Source organism: Giraffa tippelskirchi, chromosome 8, assembly GCF_054371585.1.
Source record: "Giraffa tippelskirchi isolate mGirTip1 chromosome 8, T2T-mGirTip1v1.2.pri, whole genome shotgun sequence".
NCBI classification, from domain to species: domain Eukaryota; kingdom Metazoa; phylum Chordata; class Mammalia; order Artiodactyla; family Giraffidae; genus Giraffa; species Giraffa tippelskirchi.
The window spans coordinates 121,088,725-121,110,631 of NC_137282.1; the positions used below are offsets into that span (position 1 = coordinate 121,088,725).

Genomic DNA, 21,907 nt, shown 5'->3' on the forward strand with positions numbered 1-21,907 from the left:
ACTTAGCAGCAGCAGCAGCAGCAGCATAAAGGAAGAGAATCTAAAGTTATATGTATAATACTGAATGTCTGTGCTGTACACCTGAAACTAACATATCAACTTTACTTTAATTAAAAATTAAAAAAAAAAAAAAACCTGAGTTAGGGAGCTCTTCTTCCCTAATGCTTGCCTTGTGTTTATTTTACAGAGTTAGCATTCTTACTAAAAGAAATACTGAGAGGGAAGACACAGGTTTGCAACACATTAATCAGGTTTTTTTTGACTCATTCATAGAGATGATTTAATGGGGGAGAGCAGAGTCTGGTGTTAGCTGTGGATCTGTTGGTGTGTATGTTGTGGTTCTAAGATCCTTAGAAGTGTCTGTGTTGAGAGGGACAATATCAGCCAGTTCCCCTGTTACCAGCATCCATTTCCCTTTCTGTCTGATGGTCTGAAGGTCTGACAGTCTGAGGTTCAGTTGGTTGGTGGATCTATCAGTTGGGTTATCAATTCATTGCCTCTTTTTCTTTCTTTCATTTTAGAAAAAGTATCTCTCGAATGGTGTATTATTCTGTTATTTGTATAAGTAAGACATAGAAAATATCCTAAATGTTCAGTATTAGAGACAAGGTTGATATTTGCATTGATTATGCAGTGGCATTAAAAATGGTGTTTAACAGTAAATGTGTCTTTAGGTATAAGTAGAAAATAGTAAACAAATTTATATATATAAATATTCATGTCAAAATATTCAAAGAAAAAAGGATACAGTTTTAGAACTTATTGCTTAGGAAATGAGTATTTTATAAATATGGAATATTCCCTTCTTGGCCCTGTTTACTCATTTTTTGCCTTCTATTTTATGTGGTATGTCTATTTTGTTTTATTAGCATTTTCCTAGTGAATTATTTCTCTGAGTGCTTATTTTCAACACTTGTTGTCATTGAATTTTAGGTGGATTTCTTATAAGAAGCATATAGGTGGACTTTAAAAAAAAACATTATCTAAAATATTTCTGAATTCTAAGTATTCAAATTTAACTTGTTAAATTTTATTATGATTGCTAATATGTTTGAATTCTTTCTTACTTTATTTTTCTATGTCTTACTTTATTTTTTCTATGTCTATCTTGTTTTCTTATTCTTTATTATAATTGTTACTCTAAATTTTTCTATCTTTGTTTGGAATTAATTAAGTTTGCTTCATTTTCTCCCCCTACCAATTATCTCTGGAATTATGTTCTTCTTTGTGTAATAGTGATTACTATTACATTTCTATATATCAGTTAAAACTTGCATTTTCTTACCATGGGATAGCCAGTTGAGATCTATCCTTCCCTGCCCCCCTCAAATAACTTACTTATCCTATTTACATGACTTTTATCACCTTCACCTCCCTCCATCCCCCATTCCACAGCCAGTCCCTGGTTTGAGGGTTTATGTTTTATTTCCAGAATGTTATTAATGTTTTTTCAGTAACAATTTTATATTGAAATTTTATATTCTGAAGTAATAGTTATTGGAGGGTGGCGTGTTCATTGATTTTTAAGAAAATTTCTATTTCACAACTAGCTCTTCATTTTATCTTCTAGTGATTTTTTTGCAGAGATAGTAGACTTTTGAGTTCTTTAATCTTCAAATGTTCAAAATATTTAAAAATGACCTGCTTTATTACTTCTTCTCTGAAGTGAACATTCTGGACCAAGCAAATATCTGGATAGCCATAATTGCCCCCTTGGGCTCTTGTGTGATATGGCTTTGAGGATATTGTTTGTAATTTCTTGTGAATAGCATTTGGATGTTATAGAAAAATTAGAGCATCTCCTTTTGGATAATGTCTGACATATTGTAATTCTGAGTCTGCTCTTGGCACTTGCTAGAGAAATGTCAGTTTTCCAAAGGAACAAAGTCCAGTGCAGCTGTTTCTGCTTTCACCATGGAATTTGAAAGTCTGTGTAAGAGAGTGTATGTGACCAACCAGTTTGGGAGTGAACAGTGGGAGGCATGAGAGTTTCTCACATCATGAATTTCTTGCATTGTAGATGGAAAATTTGATAGTAATAATACTGTCTTGAATGTGGGCATTAGGATACCTTCGAGAGCACCTTTCTGTAAGATTTTAATGAATATTTATAATTACAATTTTAATTATAATATAATTTATAATTTTATAAATATATAATAACTCAGTCTCTTTATCACATTTATCTCACATAACAAGGATTTAAAGATATCTTTTTAAACACTGCCCACTGATCTCATTTGCCAAGATGTGGACCAAAATATTTACAAAGTAGAATGATTTCTAGTTCTTGTGGGCTGGTTTTTCCTAGGAAATATTCATTATTGACTCATTTTGAAGTATAGTGTTGTCACTTTCCAGAATACCAGGGATAGTTTTATTCAGCTGTAAGAATGAAGCACATTTCAAAGCTCAAATGCACATCACCACTGCTCTCTGCCATTTAAGAATATCTAGACTAGTTTTCACCGCCATCTTAGTTGGGAGAAGATCAAAATTCAACCGTGGTATTTGTTGGTAATATGTGTGCGTGTGTGTGTGTTGAGGAGAACAATGTAAAATAGTTTAAGAAATCTCACATTTAAGGATCCAAAACCCTACTGAAAGCATTCAGTTGGGTCTGTGTAGTTCTTGTCATTTGTTTGGAAGGAGGACCATTTTCAAGGGTTTATGTTTTGGTCTCACAGCTTAGCAATAACAAAGAAATACTTTCATGAAAAGAGATCACAATGATATTGTGCATATCTTTGAAGCTCTTTGAATGTAATAGAAATAGGTAAGTTACTTTAGATTACAAAATACTTATAGAAAATTCAGAGACTATTAGATCTAGTAGATCCAATTTGGAACAATGGGAAAAAAATGACCTTTTGGAGGCATTTGTTTTAAGAAGCTACTTATTAGCCTTGTATTTAATGGAATAAGTCATTAAATAAGTCATTTGAGAGAACAGAACCATAGCCAATTTGAAATGGAAGTGCTCTCCAGCTCACTGATCTCTTCCCTCTGGTTTGATAGAGGATATGTTGAAGTCGAGCCAGCCCTGTTTTCTTGCCCAGATTCCAACAGTATCTTAGTGACCTTGCTGGGTCTGGGACACAGATGGTCCAGCTGCCAATACAGTCCTTTTTTCCCTGCACCTGGCTGAATATGGCCAGGAAGGAACTGAATATTGTTGACTCATCACTTTAAAACAAGTTGCTGTTATTGAATTGAATATAATACTTCTTTAATTAACAAATGCAGGATGTTCATCATTTTCCATGTAAGAGCTTCCTTTTATATGGTAAAAAATTGCACACTAGTGTATTTTGGAAGATGGGCTTTTCATTTTCCATTCTTTTAACACAAGTTAGTCACATTTTATTTGGTTCTCTTGAATGTCAGGATGGTAGATTGTTCACATTGGCTCTTTTTTTCCTCAGGAAACATCTCTGGCATACCTAATGAGACAGTGGACCATCTGGGAGGTTAATGAAGATGTACTGCCTGAGACATTTATTTGTTACTCTTGGCTGTCTAGCAAAACATTTTCCCCATAGAAACAAAAGGCTGGCTTTTGGATGGACAGAGCTATGAAGGGTATATAGGAAAAAGGATGACAGTGTATTTGGGGGAGGGGCAGGAAACACTGACATTGATTGAAACTCTTGCATTTAAATAAGCATTATAAATATTACAGCTATTTCACATGGAAGCTAGAACGTAAGAGTTAAGATGAATTCATTTTGGAAACAAGAAATTTGAAACTAAATTGATAAATGCTGCGTTTTCCCCATAAACAAACACATAGAATGTGCATGTTTTCCATTAGTATATTTTTAGTTGAAGATAAAAATAGACTATTGGAAGTTGGGAATATTAAGTCTGTGACAAGGAGTGAGATGCAATAGGTATTTTGTAGTTTTGAAATATACATTCTGCCTTAAACATCACAACATATGTGAGCCTGATACAAATCACCCATGACAGTGTTTTATAAGTTAATAACAATACAAAGTAAAAAATTTTTATTAAGTTCATCTTGGTCAAGAGTGCCACTTAAATTAATGTGAGAATTATATATATTCCTCACCAATAAAATGAGGCTTTGTAGAATTAAGGAAAATCTTTTGAAGCTTTAAACTTTTTATTTCAGAAAAGCAAAAAGTCATGGAATCCTTAAACCTTGGAAGGTGCTGAAAATATATCACTTCATGGTATTTCTTTTTAAAAAACTTAAAATTAAAATATAGTTGACTTTTACAACTTTGGGTTAATTTCAGCTGTATAGCAAAATGAATCAATTATATGTATACATATTCTTTTTCATTATGATTTAATCACAAGATACTGAATATAGTTTTCTGTTGTATACACTAGGACCTTGTTGTTTATCCATTCTGGTTTGCATATGCTAATCCCAAACTCCTAATCCATCCCTTCCTTACTCCCCCTCCTCCTTGGCAACCACTCTATATCTGTGAGTCTTTTTCTGTTTCATATCACTTAAAAATTACAAGATAATTACAATCATTTCTTTATGAAAATTAAGAACATGAGAAATAAATTCATGTATTTAAAAGGAGAGCCCTAATTACATATTCCAAGGCAACTTACAAGTGTTTCCTGTATTAATCAAATATGTCATATTCAGTGGTATACATGTTCTTCATGTGTGTGAGTTCTTATGAAAATATGGCTAGTCTGTTTTTCAAGGTATAGAATTTGAGTGCTAATTATAAAATATGTTAAATTCCATTATGGTTTATCATAAGATATTGAATATAGTTCCCTGTGAGTAGGACCTTGTTGTTTATCCATTCTATATATGATACTTTGTATCTGCTAAACACAAACTCCCAATCCTTCCCTCCTACATTGTTCATGATATTTCTTAATTGATTTATTATTGAGAGAGCTTTATATTAAAGAAAGAGTAAAACTTGGACTCAGTTCTTTGAGTTGATGCTATGAAGGAGAACCATGTATCCTTTAGTCTTCTGTGGTAGTCACAGAACTTTGGATTAGAAAAGCCCAGTTATTATGTTTTTGTTATGTTTCTATATACTGGCTTTCTTGGAGCTTCCATAGAACAATGGCTTTAAAAGTTTTTTTTACAGGACCCACAGGAAGATATTTTATATTGTGGCACATCTGTGCTTATTTGATAGGTGTATATTAAATATTGTCTCATGACAAATACCCATCTTTTCTACATGCATGATGTTCTGACATTTCCTCTTCTGTTCATTCTATTGAAAAACAAAACAACACTGCTTATAAACTGTTAAGTTGCAGTTTGAACAACTGCTGTCAAGTTTCCTCCATATTTTTTTGGGGGGGAGGGTGATGAATTTGTAGTTATATGTGATCATCATTAACTTTGTTTACCAACTGTATTTCAGGTCCATGGTAAGTTGACATCTGCTGACCCCACATTAGTTCTGGTCAATGAGTTCAGTGGAAATTGACATATGTTTCTGAATTGGAATATTTGAGACCCTCTAGAGCTCTTTACTTCTATCACTGAAAATGGTCATGTTCCTAGAATGGGCCTGAAAATGAGTCATGTGTAGTAGAATCAGTAGCCAGCCCATAGTGTACATAGAATATGAGCAAAAAATAAACATTGTTGTTAAAAGGCACTTCAATTCTTGGACATATTTGCTCCTCAGTATAGCTTAACCTTTCCTGATGTGTAGAGGATAATTCAATTATGTATTCTACTGGTAGGAAAGAGCCTTCATTTGAAATATTAACTTTGCCTAAAAACACTACACAGTTCCATATGTACATACCTCATATGATGCTTATACCTACTCTTCTAAAAACTAAGAAGTGTTTTATTTCTACTCTTCCATCTCCCAGTAAACAATTTGGTTTTCCTTCTGAGTTCTTTCTCTTGGAAAGGACCAGAGGTGGGCCATCCTTATTTCTCCCCTGCTCCCAGAGATGAATTCTCATTCTTGGCCTGTCTCAGCTCCCAAGGCTCTTTCCACTCCAGTCAAAGATGGAAAGAGACATTCTGCCTCAAGTCCTCCTGCTTCCTGGGGGCCTTTCTGTTTTCTTATGCCTCCACAGTGAACTTCATAAAATGTGACCCAGAGTATGTCTATTGGAGAATCTCTCTGGAGAATCCCAGGATGAGCTTTAATGACATAATCCATTGCTCTTCACTTCATTTAAAGGCCCTTCGTGGATTGTTTCCATCACTGTCATTCTTCACCCTCAGGGCCTGCTGTGGACTGAACTGTGTCTCCTCCAAATTCACGTGTTAAAGCCCTCAACTGTAGTTGGAGGTAGGGCCTCTAAGGAGAGAGAATTCAGGTTAAATAGGGACATAAGGGTGGGATTATAGAATCAGTGTTCTTATAAGAAGAGACACCACCCAATGCACACAGCCAGCAAGATGGTGGCCCACCAACAGGGGGCCTCAGCAGAACCCACCAAGTGAGCCCCTCACCTTGGACCTCCAGCCTCGACAGCTGCGAGGAAATAAATGTCTGTTGTCAACCCCCTGCTCTCTGGAATTTAATAATAGCAGCCAGAGCTCCTCAGCCCCCACAGCTTTGCCTCTGGAAATCCCACTTTAGGAAAGCTATTTCACTGAACACATTCTGCCCTTTAATTGTGCTCTGGGTGTGATTCGGTATTATCTTTCTTTCCTTTTAAGATTACCTGCGAATCCCTGGTTCTCCTTCAAGTCACAGGTGACTTTATGTCCTCCTGGGAAACTTTCTTGTCTCCTCTCCCAGGTGGAGTTAGATCTTCATTTCTCTGAGCTCCCCTGGCACCCAGCCCACACCCCCATTAACATCTCCTCTTCTGTGGTAAGTGTACAGTTCATGTCTTTCCACTGAACTCTACATTTAAAAATTTTTATTGAAGTATAGTAGATTTACAATGTTGCATTAATTTCTACTGTACAGCAAAGTGACTCAGTTTTACACACACACACACACACACACACACACACACACACACTTATGTATACATCCTTTTGATATACTTTTCCATCAGTTTATCACAGGATATCGAATATAGTTCCCTGTGCTCTACAGTAGGGCCTTGTAGTTTACCCATTCTATATATAATAGTTTGCATCTGCTAATCCCAAAGTCCCAGTTGATCCCACCTCCATACCCCTTTCTCTTGACAACCATAGGTCTGTTCTCTATGTCTGTTTCTGTTTTGTAGATATGTTCATTTGTGTTCTGTTTTAAATCTCACATATAGGTGATATCATATGGTATTTCTCTTTTTCTTTGTGACTTACTTCACTTAGTATGATAATCTCTAGGTCCATGCATATCAGTGCAAATGGGATTTCCCATCCTTTATTATGGCCAAGTAATATTTCATTGTATATATGTACTCAGTCACTTCAGTCGTGTCTGACTCTCTGCGACCCCGTGGACCATGGCCCGCCAGACTCCTCTGTCCATGGGGTTCTCCAGGCAGGAATAAGGGAGTGGGTTGCCATTTCCTTCTCCAGTGAAAAGTATGAAGTGAGTGAAGTGAGAAGTGAAGTCGCTGAGTCGTGTCCGACTCCTAGAGACCCCATGGACTGTAGCCTAGCAGGCTCCTCCCATGGGATTTCCCAGGCAAGAGTACTGGAGTGGGTTGCCATTTCCTTCTCCATATATGTACTACGTCTTCTTGATCCATTCATCTGTGGATAGACATTTAGGTTGTTTCCATGTCTTGGCTATTGTGAACAGTGCAGCTATTAACACTGGGGTGCATGTATCTGTTTGAATTATAGTTTTGTTTGGATATATGCCTAGGAGTGGGATTGCTGGATCATATGACAACTCTGATTTTAGTTTTTTGAGGAACCTGTATACTGTTTTCCATAGTGGCTGCACCAATTTACATTCCCTCTAACAGTGTAGGAAGTGAAACCTACTTTTTAAAAGGCCATTAACTATACTTTTCCATCTATGTATCCCTAATGCCTAGGATGAATGCCCCATTGTCTGAAATGGGGTGGTCACGAATATTATTGATTGAATAGATGAATAATAGTGGTAAAGGAGTTATTCATTTATTAACTTTTATCTCCTGAAGATTTTTTCTTCCTTCTTATAATCCAAACAACAAAGCTTCATGTGTTTTCCTTATCAAAACCAGCTGTCAAGACAGGATTTAAAATCATTTACACTGGAGTATAAATAACTGATTAACAGTTATATCTCCCAAGGGAATTTCCATTTTAACAAGGATAGAATTCTTGATCTACAAAAATAAATCTTTCTTGGTAGAATTTCAGGCTTAACAAGCATGTGGAATTGGTTATAATTGGGGGTGAGAATGGAGCTTCAGAAATTTTCTCTGCTCCAAATGCATACCTTAAATGTGAGATCAGACCTGTCACCTGCTGGCTCATGGAGGAACGGGCATGTCAGATTACACAGCAAATTCACGTTTGTTTCTACTGCTCAGCATAGATCAGATGAACTGCACATCTGGTAAATGTTTGCACATGAAATGTGCATCTGCCAAGCATTGTGGTTTCCTGGTACATCCCATCCCAGTGGCTCTGAGTCAAGGTCACAAAACCAGCATTGCAGAGATTTGGTGATCTGGAACTGCATTCTGCTTTTAGTTGTTGAGAAAGTTGCTCTCTTAATTCCTTTGAAGACCCTCCATGCTGCCATTAAAGGCTTGGGAAAGGACTTGGGTAATTCAGAGTCCATTCAGTTGTTTGAAGCCATCTCATAGGGATGAGAATCTTGACTACTAAGAAAGAAGTCTCCCCAGAAAGTTCTTCCCAATTTTTCTCATTGACCCATTTTCATGTCTGATTGTCTCATCGAAGGTTTCATTTGCTAAAAAAAATTGGATATATGTATAGGTATCACTGGTTCACTTAGCTGTACACCTCAAACTAATGCAAATTGTAGATAAACTATAGTTTAATAAAAATCATTTGTTAAGGCTTCATTCTAAATACTAACTGAAATCTTGCCAGACTTAGCTTTGACACCTTGCTCTTCATGGATGTGAAGAGCATCTGATTTTCATATAAACTGTAATACTAGAGATACCAAGCAGTACTTTGTTCATAAAAGCAAAGCAAACCAAAGAACACAAAAGCCATCCCAAAACAATTCAAACTAAATTAAGTTAGGAAAATAGGATTTTCTGAATGCAATGTGACTCAAAGCAGACCTGTTAGTTAGCAAGTCTGCTGGTTAGACTGGAAGGCTGACATTTTGATGTTTATATTTACGTTTGTTGTTTATATTCTCAACATCCCCAATGAATTCTGTCCTAAAAAGCCAGGTAACATCAATATAATTGAGAAACTGGTTTATTTTCTACTGTTTTAATTCAGAAAGTCTTTGAAGAATTTCATAGTAGTTATCTTTTTTCCTCTAGGATTATGAAAGAGAAGGACAAATACTTATCTCTTGAAAAGTGGAATTTTTTGGGAGATAGATCCATATAAATTCAAGGATGAGGGAAATTTTCTATAAAGTTCCTTTATCTAGTTTCTAGAAAGAAATAATATAATAATCCCATTATTCCAGGTGAGGGAATCTAAGTGACTGATATTAGCATAAACTTCACTGAAGCTACGCAGATAGTATTCTGCTGTGCTTGATCATTTCAGCATTTTTCTATTTGGTGAATGAATTAACATTGGTAATGTTTTTGACGTTGAGCTTGAAAAGTAGTCAAGACATATGGATTTTTTAAACAATTCTGTTTAGTATTTGTGTTACATAAACAATTCTGTTTAGTTTTTGTACTCTGTTGATTTTTGGGACGAGTACTTAAAATATGGTGGAGAAAAGCACAAAGTATTGAATAGCAGGCATAATACTGATACTAGCTTCTATAAATAGATACATCTTTAAAAATGTACCAATTTATAAAACAATAAGATGTTCTATTAAATAATTAATACATTTGAACATTACAAGCCATGAATATATTTAAAATTTTAGAAAACCCTAAAGACACCACCAGAAAATCACTGGGCTGATCAATGAATATAGTAAAGTTGCAGGATATAAAACTAATACACAGAAATTGCTTGCATTCCTATACACTAACAATGACAAAACAGAAAGAGAAATTAAGGAAACAATCCCATTCACCATTGTGACAGAAAGAGTAAAATACTTAGGAATAAATCTACTGAAAGAGGCAAAAGACCTATATATAGAAAACTATAAGACACTGAGGAAAGAAATCAAAGATGACACAAACAGATGGAAAAATATACCATGTTCATGGATTGGAAGAATCAATATAGTGAAAATGAGTATACTCCCCACAGCAATCTATAGATTCAATGCAATCTCTATCAAGCTACCAATGGTATTTTTCACAGAACTAGAAAAAATAATTTCACAATTTGTATGGAAATACAAAAAAACCTCAAATAGTCAAAGCAATCTTGAGAAAGAAGAATGGAACTGGAGGAATCAACCTTGCTGACTTCCAACTATACTACAAAGCTACAGTCATCAAGACAGTATGGTACTGGCACAAAGACAGAAATATAGATCAATGGAACAAAATAGAAAGCCCAGCGACAAATCAACACACCTATGGACACTTTATCTTTGACAAAGGAGGCAAGAATATACAATGGAGAAAAGACAATCTCTTTAACAAGTGGTGCTGGGAAAACTGGTCAACCACTTGTAAAAGAATGAAACTAGAACACTTTCTAACATCATACACAAAAATAAACTCAAAATGGATTAAAGATCTAAATGTAAGACCAGAAACTATAAAACTCCTGGAGGAAAACATAGGCAAAACACTCTCTGACATGAATCACAGCAGGATCCTCTATGACCCACTTCCCAGAGTAATGGAAATAAAAGCAAAAATAAACAAATGAGACCTAACTAAACTTAAAAGTTTTGCACAATGAAGGAAACTATAAGCAAGGTGAAAAGACAGCTTTCAGAGTGGGAGAAAATAATAGCAAATGAAGCAACTGACAAAGAATTAATCTCAAAAATAGGCAAGCAACTCCTGAAGCTCAATTCCTGAAAAATTGATGACCCAATAAGAAATGGACCAAAGAACTAAACAGACATTTCTCCAAAGAAGACATACAGATGGCTAACAAACACATGAAAAGATGCTCAACATCACTCATTATCAGAGAAATGCAGATCAAAACAACAATGAGGTATAATCTCACACCAGTCAGAATGGCTGCTATCAAGAAATCTACAAAAATAAATGCTGGAGAGGGTGTGGAGAAAAGGGAACCCTCTTACACTGTTGATGGGAATGCAAACTAGTACAGCCACTATGGAGAACAGTGTGGAGATTCCTTAAAAAACTGACAGTAGAACTGCCATATGACCCAGCAATCCCACTGCTAGGCATACACACTGAGGAAACCAGAATTGAAAGAGACACGTGTACCCCAATGTTCATCACAGCACTGTTTATAATAGCCAGGACGTGGAAGCGGCCCGGATGCCCATCAGTGGACGAATGGATAAGGAAGCTGTGGTACATATACACAATGGAATATTACTCAGCTATTAAAAAGAACGCATTTGAATCAGTTCTAATCAGATGGATGAAACTGGAGCCTACTATACAGAGCAAAGTAAGCCAGAAAGAAAAACACCAATACAGTATATTAACGCATATATATGGAATTTAGAAAGATGGTAATGATAGCCCTGTATGTGAGACAGCAAAAGAGACACAGATGTAAAGAACAGACTGTTGGACTCTGTGGGAGAGGATGAGGGTGGGATGATTTGAGAGAATAGCATTGAAACATTTATATTATCATTTGTGAAATAGATGACCAGTCCAGGTTTGATGCATGAAACAGGGCACTCAAAGTCGGTGCACTGGGATGACCCAGAGGGATGGGATGGGGAGGGGGGTTCGGGACGGGGGACACATGTACACCTGTGGCTGATTCATGTCAATGTATGGCAAAAACCACCACAATATTGTAAAGTAATTAGCCTCCAATTAAAATAAATGAATTAATTAAATTAAAAATGTTTTTCAAAATTTTGCCAGTGACCCATATTAGTGACACATTCTTACCATCTGAAGTCCTTTTGTTAAAAAATGACAGTATTGTGCTGAGTCTTGACCAAATTCTTTTATAATGTAGTTGATATTCTTTTCATTGAGTATCTGAAAACAAACTTCCTTTGGCCAGAAACAAGCAGAAAACTCAGCCAAGTGGCAACCTAAAGCAACCATGTGCCGGGATACTGTGGTCACATTAGGTTTTGGTTGCTGTCATTCACCAATTACTGTATGATCTCTTTGCACTTGAGCAGAGAACTTAGCTACTTAAAAGCTTTCCAGTTTCCTTACTTGACAAACCAGTAGCCACCACTCAAAGTAAAGCTCTGTAGAGGGTTTCAGAAACCCTGGGTCAGTGCCTCCCTCAACAGCAGGTGCTCTGAACCAACCATGCTCAGATGACCTAGTGGTGAGATAGTCTCTCATCAGTCCAGTGTTTCAAATGGATTTAAAGAAATGGCCATTTAGTACAGAGGAAGTTGTTTGCTTGGATAGCAGCGTTATTGTAACTTGTATAATGTTAAAGGAAAATGGAATATTTTAAGGGTTTTGTGGGGCGAAATTTAAGTTGTGGCTTCGAAGGAGTCAGTAGTGTTTAAACGAAGTTAGTGGTTAGAATGATCATTTTTAGGGTTTTGAGAAAAGAGAAATCTTTCTGATTTTTTTTTCGTGGAGGGTCAGAATTTTCTCTTTATGTCCCTGCTTATTGACTAGCAGTACTTTTTGCTAAATGCATTTAGATAATGGAGTTACATAGAATGGGAGACTGTCCAACTATAACATTTCAGCATAGTTGTCAGAATGAAATCTAATATGTCATTATTTTCATGAAATGGCTCATCGTGATGTGTCTTTTCCAGCTAAGGACTTGTAAAATAGAGCAATATCAGGATAACAATTGCTTGTACGTAGTGTCACGATTTTTATGTTTTGGTTGGGTCAAATCTGCTGATTTTTAAAAACACAATCTGGGTTTTCAAGTATTAAATATGATTTTATTGTTCATGTCTACCATGTTCCAAAGAGATTGATACTTGTTAAGTATCAGTCACTTATTGAAATAAGGTATGTAGATATCAGAATGAAAAGTATTAAAATAATTAGTATTTTTAATTGTGTCTAAAAGTATAGACTGTAATATATGTTTGCTAAAGAAAACTGTAAATCCACATAATAAATAATGGAGTTCAGTTAGAGACAGTGATTTGGCCTCTTTATTTAAAAAATAATTATTGTTTGCCTACTGTGTTTACATCTAAGATTGTGAAGCGTCTGAGATTTCACCCTAGTTGCAGTCTAAGAAGTTACTCTGCCATTGTTTCAGATTGGCATACTGGAGACTCTTGGGTCAGAGGCAGAGGACTTTATTACAACATAGCAGACAGTATGAGCTTCATATTTGCTTTGGTTCATCTTGTTCCCCAAGTCCCAGGAGAGTGATGTGGAGGGACCCAGGTAGATTGTGCTTACACAATGGTTTATGCCACAGCTGAGGAACTCTGAACTTTGGAAATCCCTTTTATAAAAAGGGTACTAGAATACTTGTCCAACATTTGTACTGGAAGAAGTAGTCGTCTTTACTAAACTAGCCAGGAAACAAATCCCTTATCCCAGGAGGGAGATATTATTTATCACCACAGCTATTTGGGATATTCCCAGCATCCTTGGGAATAGTCTGGACAAAAGCTGATTCAAAGGCACAGAAGCACCATGTAGAACTGTCTTCCAGTGCTTTATAATTAAATTAAAATGGGAAATTTTAATATACATTACAGATCAATTAATTTAGTTCTTATCAGGTGGAAATGTTTTTGGTGATTATCCAGAGGAACCCTGGTGCATTTTGTTACTCTGGTAATAGTAAATGATATAATATTCCTGAGTATCTTTGATTTAAAGGCAGTTTGCCATGAATAAAGTATGCAAGTATAATTTTACACTGATTAACAATGTTATATAGTTTTTGAAATTAGAATTATTCCTTCAGCTGTGAAAACCAAATCTGCTGAAATCATTTACTGGTGGCCTCCAAAAAAGTTTAATGTGCTTTGTTTCCCAACATATACAGAAAATGACATAGAGCTTCATATAATTTTATATTAAAATTTGATGATTTAGTTATTTGTAAAAGCAAATAAACGGGTGCTTTGCACAAAGCATGTTGTAAATTGAAGAATATAGCCTATGGCATCCAAATAAAGAATGAATAAAAATATAAAATAAGAAATTACAGGCCTTTTCCTTCATATTGCCTCCATAAAGGACACTTTTACTCTTCAGTGGAAAGAGAAAGATAACATCAAGATGATAAAGAAGCGAAGAATATAGGAAAAGACGTGTTATATCCTCCCTCCCACTGGTGTTATTGTCACTATCAGCCTTTTTTCAAACGAACACACTAATATGTGGCTTGATTATCATGGAAAGTAGGATGGCTGTCTATCCCAGAAGTGACTGGCCCCATCGTGGCTCATCTAGAGGTTGCATTTTTTTAAAATTCTGAATAGACCAAGAATATGTCTTCCCTCAGTATGTACCTTCTCAGAATTTAATAAAAAATAAAAATATGAGCCGCTCAAGTGAGATTTCTTTAGAATGAGAACAAAAATGTAAAGGATGGGAAAAGGAAAGTAGGTAGAACTAGTTTATTTGCCTACCATTGCCAAGGTCATCAACTAAGTTTAGTCTTTTGGAATCTGGGAGTTCTAATCTGGGATCCACTTTGAAATTCCTCCAATACCTCCCTGGGAGTCCCTTTTTTTAAAAAAAATTTGAGCTTAAACTGAATGAAAATATATCCAATTGACAATCACACTGAAAATCCTCTAGGCTCAAAGCCAGAGTATCTTTTTGTACATTATTTTTTTTCTTAGTCTTAAATGCAGCCAGATGAATTTTCATTTAGTGCTATCCTATCAACTGATTTAATGAATGATATGTCTTCTAATGGGAAATCTGCATTTCATCACAGAGATGGGTTACATGCCTAAAACTTTACTCGCTAGAGAAGTAGAACCTCTTTCATATTATATTCTTTAAGTGTACTAAAGACTCAGATTATATAACAATTACATTATAGGCATGATATCTTCGAGCTTTACAGATGCATAGATTGAAAAACATGAAAAATACAACCATCACTATCATGTGAGTGAGTGAAACATAATAAAAATTTTTCTAGGCAATATTATTATAATGTTTTACAGTTAGTTGTTTGTGAAATCAGAATAGATTAGAAGGAAAATACTTTCAATTTTAAAAGAACTTTCCTGTTCATAGTCAAAAATGAAAAGCAAATGCAAGCAATGAAATTGTGTGTGGTAGGTTTGTTTATTTCCTTTTAAGTCATTATTTTTTGAAATATCTAATCTACTCTTTTAAGAATATTTTATTCTGAAATGAAAGCACAACCTAGAAACACTGATAGTAAAAGTATAGAGCTTATGTCAAATCTGAAACAGAAAGGCTAACAAACAAATTTTTGTTTTTACTTTATTGCTTTACTCTTTGGGCAAAAGATTATGAACAGGGTGGTTGACTTCTAGGATGAAACCTAAGACTGAGAAAGTTCAAATGAAGTTTTATTCATCAAGGTATTCTAAGTGCCAATCCTTGAGGCAAGCCTCTATTGAATTGGTGGTTTTTTAATGTGGTTGATTTTGTCCCTCAGGGGTGCAACTGGCACCCAATGGGTCATAGGCCAGAGATGCTACAAACATTTTAAATGCATAGCACAGACCCCATGATAAATTCTCATTTGGTCTCAGATGTCAATAGTTGAGAAACCCTGGACTTAATAAACAGTAGTGCATTTACTGCATAAAGAGGAACCACAGCATATTAATTAATGAGAGGCAGACTTTTGCCTTAAATACAGCATTGGTGAGTGTGGTAGAAACCGGGGCCACATGGCCTCAGAGGGACTTTACTCAAACTTTTAGTTCTGTTATTATGTGATCAGCTTTTTAAAAAGCTCTCTGAGCCACCCTCTTCTGTTGTAAATAGAACCAATAATTTAGTTGCTATGTCCAGGGCTTGTAGGATTAAGTGAAGTAATGTATATAATTGTTTAGTCCGTTACCTGGTTCCTATAGGATCTCAGTGAAGTCAGCTATTGTTCAGAAACTATTCAGGAAGAATCTTGTAGCAATTACAATTGTCTAAAGATCGATGTTTAGGGGGCAGCAAGTTTCCTGTTCTTGAATAAGTTCAAGCTGAGGATGGACAACATCTTGTGTCCCTCCCATTTTTCTTAGTTATACAAGACTATTACTGAATGAAATGTAAAATGATTGATGGCTTCCCTTGAGCCTTTAAAAAAATTTAGGCAAGGTTGACATAAAGTAAGCATAGACAGAACTGATATCGTTACCAAATGCAAGTTCATGTGCCTGACGCACAGGGAACCCTAACAATACTGCAGTGTCAGAGTTTGAGGCAGAGAAAGGTTTACTGCAGGGCCAAGCAAGAAGAGGCTCATGCTCCCCAAAATCCCAAACTCCCTGAAGGGTTTCAGCAAAGCACTTTTTTTGTTTTCCCAGCAGAGCACTTTTAAAGGCCTGGTAAGAGAGGAGCATGGTTGGTTGCTGCAAACTTCTTGGTGTTGGAATCCTTTGTTCTTGCAGCTGTCCACATAGGTCAGGTCACGATGTTCCTGCAAACCTCCAACAAGATAAGTGATATATAACACTCTTTTACAAAAGTTGCAGAGCCAGCATGACTAAGCACAGGCAACAGAACACAAGGGTTAAAGTAAAGGGAACAGATCTAATGTAGAATCAGATTTGTTCTTCCTATTAGAGTGTTACTCAGAGATATTGAACTTGCTTTGTATTTTGATATTGAAGCAATGACTCTCATTCCTTGCACACATGTTCCCTGAGTTCTCCCTGCTAACCAGTATTAGTTACTTGCTTGGATTTCCATAAGCTATTTTCTGTGTTTCTATATCATCAAATTTTTTTTGTACCTCTTTTGTATGCTCCTTATAGTGAAAGACAGGGAAGCTTGGTGTGCTGCAGTCTGTGAGGTTGCAGAGAGTCGGACACGACTTAGCAACTGAACAATAACAATGCCTAGCACAGGTCATGGTTGGCTACCTGACTCACTATCGAACATGCCATTTATTGAACTCCCCTGTATGTCAGGTCCCATGTAATGCACTGTACATGGGCTATAGCATTTGGCCAGTGACAAATGTTTGTTGAATGAATGAATTAAATATATTAACAATAAATATAATATTGTTTTTATTATGTATTACACAGTATTATTAAAAATAAATAATACAAGATACATCTTCAGCTCATACCTTAACATATCTCAATTAAACAGGGTGTATAAATAATAACTTCTTCTTCAGTTAAGAGCTTTGATGAAAATGGTGCTCATGTGATAGGAACTACAGAGTACTATACATTGGCTGTTTTCTCCATGATTGAAATGGATGAGGAATACATTTTTTTCCCATCTAAGAGGGAGATGTTGCCTTGTAGATCTATAGCAATGACAACCCATATGGTGATTTTTACTACACAGTTAATTTAAGGAAAAGCTTTTGAATTTGAGTTGTTGAGAAAGGTACTAAGAAGAAAATAATGATATGATGAACAACGTTCATGAAGTTATTCTGACTTGTAGGTTTTTTAACAAAGAAACTATACCTTTTTAAACTTTTATACATGGAATTAATATTAGAGAACTGCTACTACTACTACTAAGTTGCTTCAGTCGTGTCCGACTCTGTGCGACCCTGTAGACGGCAGCCCACCAGGCTCCGCCGTCCCTGGGATTCTCCAGGCAAGAACACTGGAGTGGGTTGCCATTTCCTTCTCCAATGCGTGAAAGTCAAAAGTGAAAGTGAAGTCGCTCAGTTGTGTCTGAGAACAGCTAGGGGTATAAAACTACTGAATATTCATCAAGTATGTTTTCTCTGTGAGGCTTCCCTAGTCATTCAGAATTAAAGAATCCACCTGCCAATGCAGGAGATATATGTTTGATCCTTGGGCTGGGAAATTCCCCTGGAGAAGGAAATGGCAACTCATTCGAGTATTCTTGCCCAGGAAATCCAACGGACAGAGGAGGCTGGTGGACTATAGTCCATGCAGTCTCAAAGAGTTGGACACAACTTAGTGACTGAACAACAACAATTTTATACTCTATACTTTAAAGCCATGGTACTGTAGAAAAATTTGGGTACCTTTCTAATATTTTGTACCAAGCTGATGTTCTATAAATACTTTTAATGCATTTTTATTTAAAGAAAAGGGCACTAAATTGTATTCAGATAGTTTTATAGTATAGATCAATGACTGGGTACCTACTCATTTGGGGAAGCAGAATTTTTAATACTTGGATAGCATGTCACCATATGAGAAATTATCATCTTTAGTCCTCACATAGTAGGATTGACCTCCCAACTGGGAATGCACACATTTGAAGAATATGCATACCGCTGGAGATGATATGTTTGATTAATATAGGAAATACTGTATTAATACTGTATTAATACTGTGAGTTGTTTTGGAATATGTAATTAGGGCTCTCCTTCTAAATATACACATTTATTTTCTCATTCTTAATTTGCATAAAGAAATGACTATAATTAGTTTGTAATTTTTAAAGTAATATGAAACAGAAACAGACTCACAGATGTAGAGAAAAGGCTTGTGATTGCCAAGGGTGAGGGGAGGTGGAGGGAGGGGAAGGACTGGGAGTTTGGGATGCGCAGATGCAAACTATCGCACATAGGATGCATAAACAGCAAGGTCCTACTGCATAGCACAGGGAACTATATTCAGTATACTGTGATAACCCATAATGGAAAAGAATATGAAAATGAATATATATATATATGACTGAATCACTTTGCTATGAAGCAGAAATTAACAAAACATGGGAAATCAACAATTCTTCAATAAAAATTTAAAAAATACAAATATGAACAATGTTGAGGCAAATGATCTCATAATTAAAACAATTTTTTGTTTACAAATGCAAACAGATGTGGAAAATGTAGCTTAGCTCTCATGTGTTAAGAAGTTTTGACCTGGGTAAAAAGACAATGTCAAGAAAATGTAGCTCCAATTCTGCAGGTGGTTCAGGATGAGACTTGAACTAGAATCTTCCTTAGTCAGAGGCAGTAAATAATGCTGACCTAGCCCTGGCCACATCCAACTGTCCACCCTCACATCTGTGTGAGGTTGACCACAGTCAAGAGGCTCTGTGATTATTCCAGTGGGAGGTATTGGAATAACAGAGCCCAGAGTAGGAGGAGAGTGAATGGGATTCTCAGCATCTCTTTGAGTCATCCTAGTGTGAATTGGGTTTTAAAAGTCATCTTGGGCCAAAAAGGAAGTTTATGTGTATGTGAATAGGAAATGGATATCTTTTTGCTGTTTTTATATTCTGTCGTATTACCTTTTGATTCTACTTGGTTTACAATTTCAAAGCTAAGATATACATTTTCTAAAAATAAGCTTGTCTCCAAAAATAATGTTTGTTTTCTCTGTGGGGCTGAATGGTATCTGGGCTGGCTCGGTTGGTTGGAACATGACCACTGGTGTAGGAAAATGTCCCATGTACCAGCTGACTCTGTAGTCCTCCACAGCGGCGTTTTGTATATTCTGTCCTAGCCAATCACTACGTGGATGCGTGAACTTAAGTCATCTCAGAAGGTGAAGGTGGATTAGTATAAATCTATCATCATTGTGAAAACAAATAAAACTCAATACCAGTGGTGGATGAGCCATCCAAATATTTAACTGATGGCCTTTAGCATGTAAAGCATAATGTGGCTTGGGGAACTAGTGGTTTTAAACCTTGCCATCTGGGAATTTACATTACTGAATGCAAGTTCACGTGCCCAATGCATGGTGAGGCCAAACCAAAACATCAGAGTTTGGAGCTGAGAAAGGTTTACTGCAGGGTCATGCAAGGAGATGAGTGGATTGTGCCCCCTAAACCCCAGCCTCCTCAAAGGGTTTCAGCAAAGCACTTTTAAAGGCAAGGTGAGGGAGGGGCGTGATTTGTTGTTACAAAGTTCTTGACATAGGAATCCTTTGTTCTCGCAACTGTCCATGTGGGTCAGATCATGATGTTCCTGTAAACCTCCAAATGTTATTTTCTGTTCTGAAGATTTTTATCTCAATATGAATGGATTCTTACAGGTCAGAGCCCTGAGAATGGGCTATCCTGTATTTTCAGGCTGTAGGCAACATTCTTTCACAAGCGGTGCAGAGCCAGCATGACTCAGCACAGGCAACAGAGCACAAGGGTTAAAGTAAAAGAATCAGATCTGACGTGGAGTCACGTGTGTTCTTCCTTATTACACTCAGAGCTATTCAGGCAACTGGACAGCACACATATACATGAACGTATATTACCTTACAGAAAAGTGATAGACACTTTAAAACTTACAGACAATGATTTATGAGTATTCAGGGAAGAGGGATTCTTTTCAAGTATAGCCATCATTGTTTTTTCTTTTTCCACTCATAGTTTTGCAAATCCTGGTGTTAAAAAATTTAAGGAAAGAAGGGGAGAAAAATATTATTTACTGAGTTATGACAATGATTTTACTAGTTGTTTCTATGTCATTTTATTTAGCATTCCCAACAAGCCTTCAAGGTAGAAAGGGTACATTTATTTTTTATTTTAGAGAGAAGAAAAGTAAGCTTCAGAGAGATTAATGACATTGCTTTAAGCCATACAATAAGTGGTAGATGAAGAACTTAAATCTATTTTAACAGAAAACCTATATTCTTTCAACTATGCTATGGTTTCTAACAATGTATGCAGAAAGATAAAGAAGTACTTAGATTCGGGAAAATCTAAAATGCTTCCATTTTGATCTATAGGTAATTGTACTTTGGCATGTAGACGGTGTGAATCAGGGGTGGACACCTAAAGGAAGTACAGGTGCAGTGGAAGTGGTAGCATCAGTCTTGGAAATCTGGGATAAGTGAGCTTGTGAGAAGACAGCTAGAGGCCACCCAAACTCTCAGAGTCCCCTAGGGCTGGGCAAGTGTGTATGTCCAATACTTTCCTGGCAAAGAGCATCTCTCTAATAACTAAAAACTGGTAGACAGCAAGGCTGACCTTTAGCAATAAAGGTCTGTAAGTATCTCCACCCATTACCGACTTATTGAATTTCTCATGTGTGAAAGCACTATGAAACACATTGGGAAGGAGAGAGATTCAGATACATCTCTGTCCAAAAGAAACTCATGAGCAAACTCAGGATCACAGTGGGGAGAGGGAAGGTGGACAGGCATTTAGGTCTCTCATCCATCTGTACTTGCCTTTGATATAGAGTGTGAATAGTGGTACAATTTTATTCAATTTACCCTTCCCCACATGCTTACCTGTTACAGCACATTTATCCAACAGTCCGCCTCTTCACAACTCGTTTATAAAGCCATTTCTCTGTTATAACAAGTTCCCATACATAGGTGGGTTTGTTTTTTGAATCTTTCTTCAGACCTGTTATTCTAGTCAAAACTTTTATTGATACTGAATCTTTATAATTACTATAGTTTTAAATGAAACAATATCTGTTGTTGTTCATTCGCTAAGTCATGCCTGACTCTGCAACCCCATGGACTGCAGGACACCAGGTTTCCCTGTCCTTCACTATCTCCCATACTTAGCTCAAATTCATGTCCATTGAGTCAGTGATGCTATGTAACCATTTCATCCTCTGCTTCCCCCTTTTCCTTCAATCTGTTAGTACAAATCTATTATTTTTCTTCCTTAAAATTGTCTTGGCTAATTTTGCCCTGTTTTGCTTTCATTGAAATTTTTGATTAGACTATCAAGTTCCACACCCACATTCAAACACAAAACATCTTGGTTTTGATGAGAATTTCATTGACTGCATAGATTC

General features: G+C 36.2%; 1 protein-coding gene across 1 annotated transcript in view; it reads left to right on the forward strand.

Annotated features, from left to right (window-relative positions):
* The window catches only part of COL21A1 (collagen type XXI alpha 1 chain), a 201,884-nt gene that overhangs the window by 13,370 nt on the left and 166,607 nt on the right, over positions 1–21,907 (forward strand). Inside the window, exon 2 of the mRNA XM_081524368.1 lies at positions 16,563–16,697. The gene's annotated coding sequence lies outside the window, so the exon portion shown is untranslated. The remainder of the gene's footprint in view (positions 1–16,562; positions 16,698–21,907) is intronic.